General features: G+C 33.3%; 1 long non-coding RNA gene across 1 annotated transcript in view; it reads left to right on the plus strand.

Moving 5' to 3' along the window:
- Positions 1-6,983, plus strand: part of LOC104979842 — a 19,401-nt gene that overhangs the window by 6,217 nt on the left and 6,201 nt on the right. The window contains exon 2 of the long non-coding RNA XR_824205.1: positions 4,607-4,700. This is a non-coding gene — a long non-coding RNA (uncharacterized LOC104979842). The remainder of the gene's footprint in view (positions 1-4,606; positions 4,701-6,983) is intronic.

The following is a 6,983-nucleotide window of genomic DNA, read 5'->3' on the forward strand; positions in this document are numbered from 1 at the left end:
TCCTCTGTCCACGGGATTTTCAAGGCAAGAGTACTGGAGTGGGTTGCCATTTCCTTCTCCAAGGAATCTTCCCAACCCAGGGATCGAACCCAGGTCTCTCACATTGTAGACAGACGCTTTACCGTCTGAGCCCCCAGGGAAGTCCTGCCAAAAAGTAAGGGAGCACTCAAAAAATGATGAGGCGTGTGAAAAGATTCAGGCGCCAACTTGAGTGGAATAGGGTTTCTAATCACCAAATTGGACACAAGTTTAGGAACAAATAATCATCATAATGGTGTACAGTACAGAATAAAATATATTAGCTCATATTGCTATAAATGAATAATTTAATAAATAAATGGAAAGGGGACACCTCTTTCTTCCTGTGGAATTTTAATTAATGTATGAGAAATGATGAATATCTTTCCACAAGGTACTTACTAGTTTGAAAGGTACATTCTTCAAAATAATGAGCTAGTACTTGAAATACCAAGGTAATGAAAAGTCAGAGACTGAGTGTCAGGTTAGCAGATGGTGAAGACACACGCTAACTGAACACAGTGTGGGACTTTGAATTAGATCCTGGACCAGAAAAGTGGGACAGTTGGTGAAATTGGAATAAACTTTATAGACAAATAGTATTTTATCAGCATTAAATCTGTCAGTCTTCTCATTTTTTTAAAAGCGTTGTTGTTATGTCATCCTGATACATCCTTTATCACTATGAGATATTCCTCTGTATCTCTGGCAGTGCTCTGTCTTGAAGCCTTCTTAATGTGATCTGAATGTAATCACTTCAGCTTTCTAATATTTAGAGTTTACATCGTGTGTTTTCCACCCTTTTATTTCAGTCTATTTGAGTCCTTATAGGAAAAAGTGCAAATCTTACAGTTCTTATGTTTATGGCTTTCTTTCACTTTTGTAATCTGTTCTGTCGGTCTCTATTGTTCTTTGTTTGAATATCTAGTCCATTTATATTTAATTTGATTACTGATATGATTACATAAAGTTGACTATCATTCTTGTTGTATCCTTTGTATTTTGTGGTTTTTCTCTGGCTGTTTTCAGGGTTCTTTTTACATTTGGTTTTTAAGTATCTGACTATGATGTACTTAGGTATTGGTTTTTCCTTTCTAGTTATACCAGTGTTTTTCCTGGTCTTTTAGATACGGGATTTAATTTCATCCATTCTGAAAAGTTCTCAGCCATTATATTGTCCATATTTTCTCTGCCCCATTCTTTCTGCCCTTCTTGGACTCCTGTTATGGGTATGGTAGATATTTTGTTATTGTCTTGTACATCTTGGATGGCTCTTTTTTTTTTTTCCTTCTCTTTTGTCTGTTTTGCTTTAGTCTGGATACTTTCTGCCAGCCTCTTTTCAAATTTGTTGATTTTTCTAAAGTCTTAAATCTGCTAGTCAGTCCTTCAGTGACTTTTTTCTTTTTTTTAAATTTCAAATTTGTATTTTTCAGTTCGAGAATTTCCTTTTGTTTGTCTTTTATTTTTCTGTGCTTTGGCTTTTTTTGTCCATTCCTTATTGGTTGTTTTCTTTTTCATTTGTGAACTTCTTTAAAATAGCTGCTTTTAAATTATTTGCAAATTGCAACATCTGAGTCATTTCATGGCTGATTTTCATTGATTTCTTTTTCTTTTGAACATGAGTAAAAATTTCCTGATTCTTACAATCCTGGTAATTTTATCCTGGGTATCATGAATAATGTGTTGTGTGAAGAGTGACTTTGTTATATTTTTCTGAAATTGATTTTTTGTTTTATTAGGCAGTTTTAACTTTTCTCAAGTCACACTACTAAACTTTGCCATCCCTGTGGTGGACAGCAGCTAAATCTCTCTTAGTTCTTTTAGGCTGCTGGATGTCCGTTGTGTTCCTGTGTAGTTCAGTGGTCAACCAGGAATTTGAGCAGTTTAATTGCAGAAGTTGATATTCTCTCTCTCTCTTTTCTGGGATTGTTTCTTCTTCACTGACTTTTAGCTCTTGTGATAGCTTCAAAGTCTTCCCTCTTATTTTTCAAGCTGGTAAGATTGCTGATTTCTGTTTGAGGTCTAGCCAATCAGATACAAGTTGGGGCTGCCTTCAGGTCAACATCCTGGAAAAATGGGGTTACTGAACCAGTGCCATTCCATTCCTCTAAGTCTTAACTTCTCTGGTTTTGCCTAATTTTGTTTTCTTTTCAGTGCTTTCTGATAGATAGTTGACCTTTGTATTTTATCCAGAATTTAATGCTGTCTGTGAAATGTTACCACAGCATTACCAGAGGCAAAACTTTACTAAATACCTTTACATATAAACTCGTGTTGCTTTTGTATATTACTTTTGATCGCTACTTAATGTTCTACTGTAAACATCCATCATATTTTACATTTCCACTCACCTAGTGAGATAGACCTAGTTGTCCATCTCCTGGATACTACAAATAGTACCATTTAGGGAAGGTTCCTTTGGTGTATAGATATATCCCAAGAATGAGATGTTTAGATTGTAGCATATTTACACACCTAGTTCCATGAGTAAATCCCCTTCAGCAAGGCATGAGTATTTCCCTTTATATCCCCACAATGCTAAGAACTACCCAACTTTATGTTTGCCAGTCTAATTGGTAGAAGCTAGTATTTCATTTAAATTTGCATTTTCTGATTTCTCAAGGTTTATACTTTACATGTTTTTCACCTTTTACATGTTGGTTTTTATGTCCATTGCCTATTTTTCTCCTTATGTGTTTCAAGTCAGATCCTTCCTCCTTCTGATCTATGTGGTTTTTGCCAAGTCGAATAAATTTTTTCCCATCTCAAGGAAATATTATCCATTTTCTTCTTTTAGTTATATACTAATGCATTTCATATTTAGGTCTTTAATGTGGGTGCCAGTTTTGTATATAGTATGAGGTAGAAATAAAACTTGGTTTCTCAGTATATTCCATCCAGTTTTTCAAGTATGATGGTTTATTATTATTATTATTATCATTATTACTAGTGTTTGGAAGTATCTTTTAGCATTTGTTGAGGTAATTCCAGAAAGTGATCTTCCTAAAATATAAATTTGATTATATTGCTTGAACTCATTTCAGTGGTAGCCCATTGTCTTAGGATATAGTCTACAGTCTTTTAACATGGTTTAGGAAGGTCTTTGTGAAGTTGTCTGCTTGTCTCTGCATTTTCTGCCCAATCTGCTAGTACTCTAAGCTTGTCTGCTTCTAGGAAATAACTGTGTACAATATTGTTATTGTACACAGTACAATAAGTTTTGTTCTCATATCTGTATTCTTGCCTGTAGTCCCAGCAATTTCTGTTATGTCTTAGGTATTCAACAAATACTTACCAGTTGAAGGAACTGAGTTGAATAACTGATCATTATCCTTCACTAACTAATTTATTTTTTCAGATCAGGTTAATGTTTAAAGGGAAGTCATATACCTGATGAATAAAAGTTTATGTAATAACTATTAATCTCAATGGACGTTCTTGCAATTCTTCCCCGTGTTGACATACTGTATTCATAGAGCTCCTCATTTCCATAGCTCTTTATCTCATTTAATCCTAAGAAGAACTCTAGATAGAAAGATCAGGCATTACATCTGTTGTATGGATGTTGAATCATTGTTCAAGTGATTTGCCTGAGGCTCACACAGCTAGTTTTATGTCTCTACTTTTTTGGGGGAGAAAGGTTTGTTTGCTCAGCCAGCTATGTCCTATCAGTGATATGAATGAAAGCCACTTTAATCCATTGTTCTGCCAAGTGTTTTCTAAAAATAATATTTATGAAGTTTTCTCTTGTTGACTTTCCCCCTTTTGGAGGGATGGGGAGGAGTTGTGTTCAGCTTTCGGACTGGAGCAATAATGGGTTTCAGTCGTATTAGTACTTTTGGGGTAAGAACTGTGGGTAAATGGTTTCATTTAGAGTTTTGCCCATGGAATCTTAAATATTATAAACATCATTAGACAATAGTTATGAGGAGTTTGTCTTTAAAATCATGTATGTATTATAATTTTTTCATAGGATATATTATATACCAGTGATTGTATCTTTTAAACTTAGATTTCATTGGCTTTTATAACTATTAAGATTTGGCAAATTCTTAAAGGTCCTATTTTTGTTGTTGTTGTTGAGTATGTCATGTAACTTATTAAATACTGAAGTGAGGTGAAAAATAAAATGGTTGTATGGATACAGAATGGTTGGAAGGGTATCGATTGTTTACCCTCATAATCTTGTAACTGACTGTGAGCTGTGGCTCAATACTGCTGCCCAGCATTACAAGAGAGTATTATGTCACATATCATTAGCCTAGGGAAAGATCAAAATTTGAAATAAAGTTTCTACTGAATAGTTGTGATGCTATTTCACATCCTTTGGTTTCAACTTGAAGTACTCCAAGGTCATGTTTTAATGATACTTTGTTGTATTGAATGTTTTACTGGTGTTAGATACTCTGAAACATGGCCTATTAACCATAACTGTCTAGAGTTAGAGGAACATTCAGTAATGCACTATCATCTTTCAGTTGATTTTTTAAAATATGCTGAAATATCAGTATTGTATAAGACTTAACATGAGCTAATTCTTTAAAGATGTTAATTTATTTTCTTTAAATCTTTTTTTCCTGCTTTTTAGAGGAAGTATCATTCTGCAAAGGAAGCTTATGAACAACTTTTGCAGACAGAAAACCTTTCTGCACAAGTAAAAGCAACTGTCTTACAACAGTTGGGTATGTAATAATATTCACTTAGTGTGTTATAAGTACATTGCTTTATGGTTTTTACATGTCACTGATGGTAAATACATGACTTACGTATCCTATTTCTTTTCCTTCCTTTTCCAAAGTTGATAGACTTTATCTGAACTTATCATATTTCCACCTTCTGCTGATTATTGTCTATCTCACAGTCAATCTTATTACAATTCTTTAGTGTAACTTTTCTTTTAAATGCTCAAAATTATACACTGGTACTTAACCACGAGTGAGGGGGATTGAATGCTTTCTCGGTGCCAGATACCATTAGTACTCAATGAAGTTAAGTGATTTACCTAAAGTCTCTTAGTGATTGGTGAGCTTGCTTTCATAGCGCTGTCAATAATACTAAAACATCTTTAGGTAAGAAATGTGGAACATCTAAAGTATAGATTCTCTATACATGCAGTTCTGTTGTCATGTTGAAGATGAAGGAATATAGTTGTTAGCATTACTGTTTTTAATGTAATTGTAAAATTATTTAAGCTTAAATTTTTATCACTTCATGATACTAATGCGTACTATGTGATCAGTTATACAAAATAAAAACACTGCTTTCATATAAAACTATAAAACTTTCATTTTTTAATTTTGTGTTTAATCTCTGGTTAGAATTTCCATGAGTTACCCATACTTTAAAAAATTATAGTCAAGTATTTGTTTTTAATGATTGCATGCAGAGTTTAAATAATGTGAATTGGTATATTTAAGTTAAAATAAGTTTATTAGTACAGCAAAAAACATTTTGTGTTCTTAGGTAAAAAGAAAAGTGATGCCTTGATAGCTTACTCATTCAGCTAATAATGTGAATATAAACTTTTTTAGTTCACATTATTTATAAATAAGTTTTTATGCATTTTAGCTGCACTGAAGAATGTGTCAGTAGCAAAAATGCACACAAACCTGTCCTCTTTGGCTGAATGTACAGGTAAACTTTTCATGGTTTTGAAAGGGAAAATACTTACCCTTATTGAGTCTAATTTATGCCTGCACATCAGTCCTTCCTACTTGCTTGTCACTGCTGCTTAAGCAACTCCTTTTAGAGTCTGTTACTCTAGGTCCTGTTCTTAGTAGTAATAGTGGGAGAGGTAAGGGAGGAACAGATGAATAAGGGTGAGATTGACTTATATTTCCATAAAACATGATAACTCAGCCCTCTTTCTTTGGAGCACAGCAACTATAATAAATATCAGAAAATAAAGGTCCTTGTTTTGTGTACTGTGAACTATACATGAAAAACAGCTGATTTTGTGAACTTGAATTGAACCACAATTGAAATATGATTCCCTAGCAAATTAAGTGAAATTATTCCATGTGCTAGTATTCCATGATCTAGTGTTTTGATTACTTACATGGTCAGCTTGTTTGTTTGTTTTATCATAACAGTTTTATTTAAGGTGTACAAGATGATGTTTTGATATACCTGTACATAGTGAAATGATTGCTACAGTCAAGCTGTCCAACATATCCATCTCCTCACACAGTTACCTTTTTTTTCCCTATGGTGAGAGCACCTCAAATCTATTCTCTCATCCAGTCATAATGCTGTATGTTAGTTCTCTAGATTTACTCATCCTACATAACTTCAACTTTGTTTCTTTCGACCAACATCTCCCCATTTCCTCCATCTTACCACTCCTGGTAACCACCATTCAACTCCCTGCATCTGCGTATTTGACTTTTTTGGATTCCACAGATAAGTGAGATTATGTATACCATCTAAATTTGTTTAGTAAAGATTTGTGTTACCCATTTTGTACCATTTTTATTTGCAGCATTTTGAATGGACTTTTTCTTATAGTCTTAGGGTTTAAAAAAAAAACTGTCAAATGATTGTAATTTTTATTTTACATGAGTTGTGAATATATGTAGCCAGTGCCAGTAAGGTAGGATTGTATGTTGTGTGTCCTACTCTGAACTGTCATTGATGATATGGCTTTATATTTACTCCTTGGAAGTAAACGTTGTGTTAATAGAGATTTTTAAATGCAGATTAAGTTTTACATGAAACAGTAAATAAGATTTATCTTATATTCTTTGTTTTGTATCTTGAAATTTTTTCAAATACAAAAATTAGAGAAGAATAGAACTGCAGTTTGTAATCTACTAAGTGACAAGTCAATACTTAAAAGTGTTTTAATTTCTCTGGAATGAAAGTTCTTCATTGCTTTGACTGTACCTTAAAGACAAACTTTTTTAGGACAGAATTGATGGTTCTAAATTTCAGGAGTGTGTATGCCAAGCTAAATGAATAAATTG

This window comes from Bison bison, unplaced genomic scaffold (assembly GCF_000754665.1).
Source record: "Bison bison bison isolate TAMUID 2011002044 unplaced genomic scaffold, Bison_UMD1.0 scf7180017858575, whole genome shotgun sequence".
Lineage (NCBI taxonomy): Eukaryota > Metazoa > Chordata > Mammalia > Artiodactyla > Bovidae > Bison > Bison bison.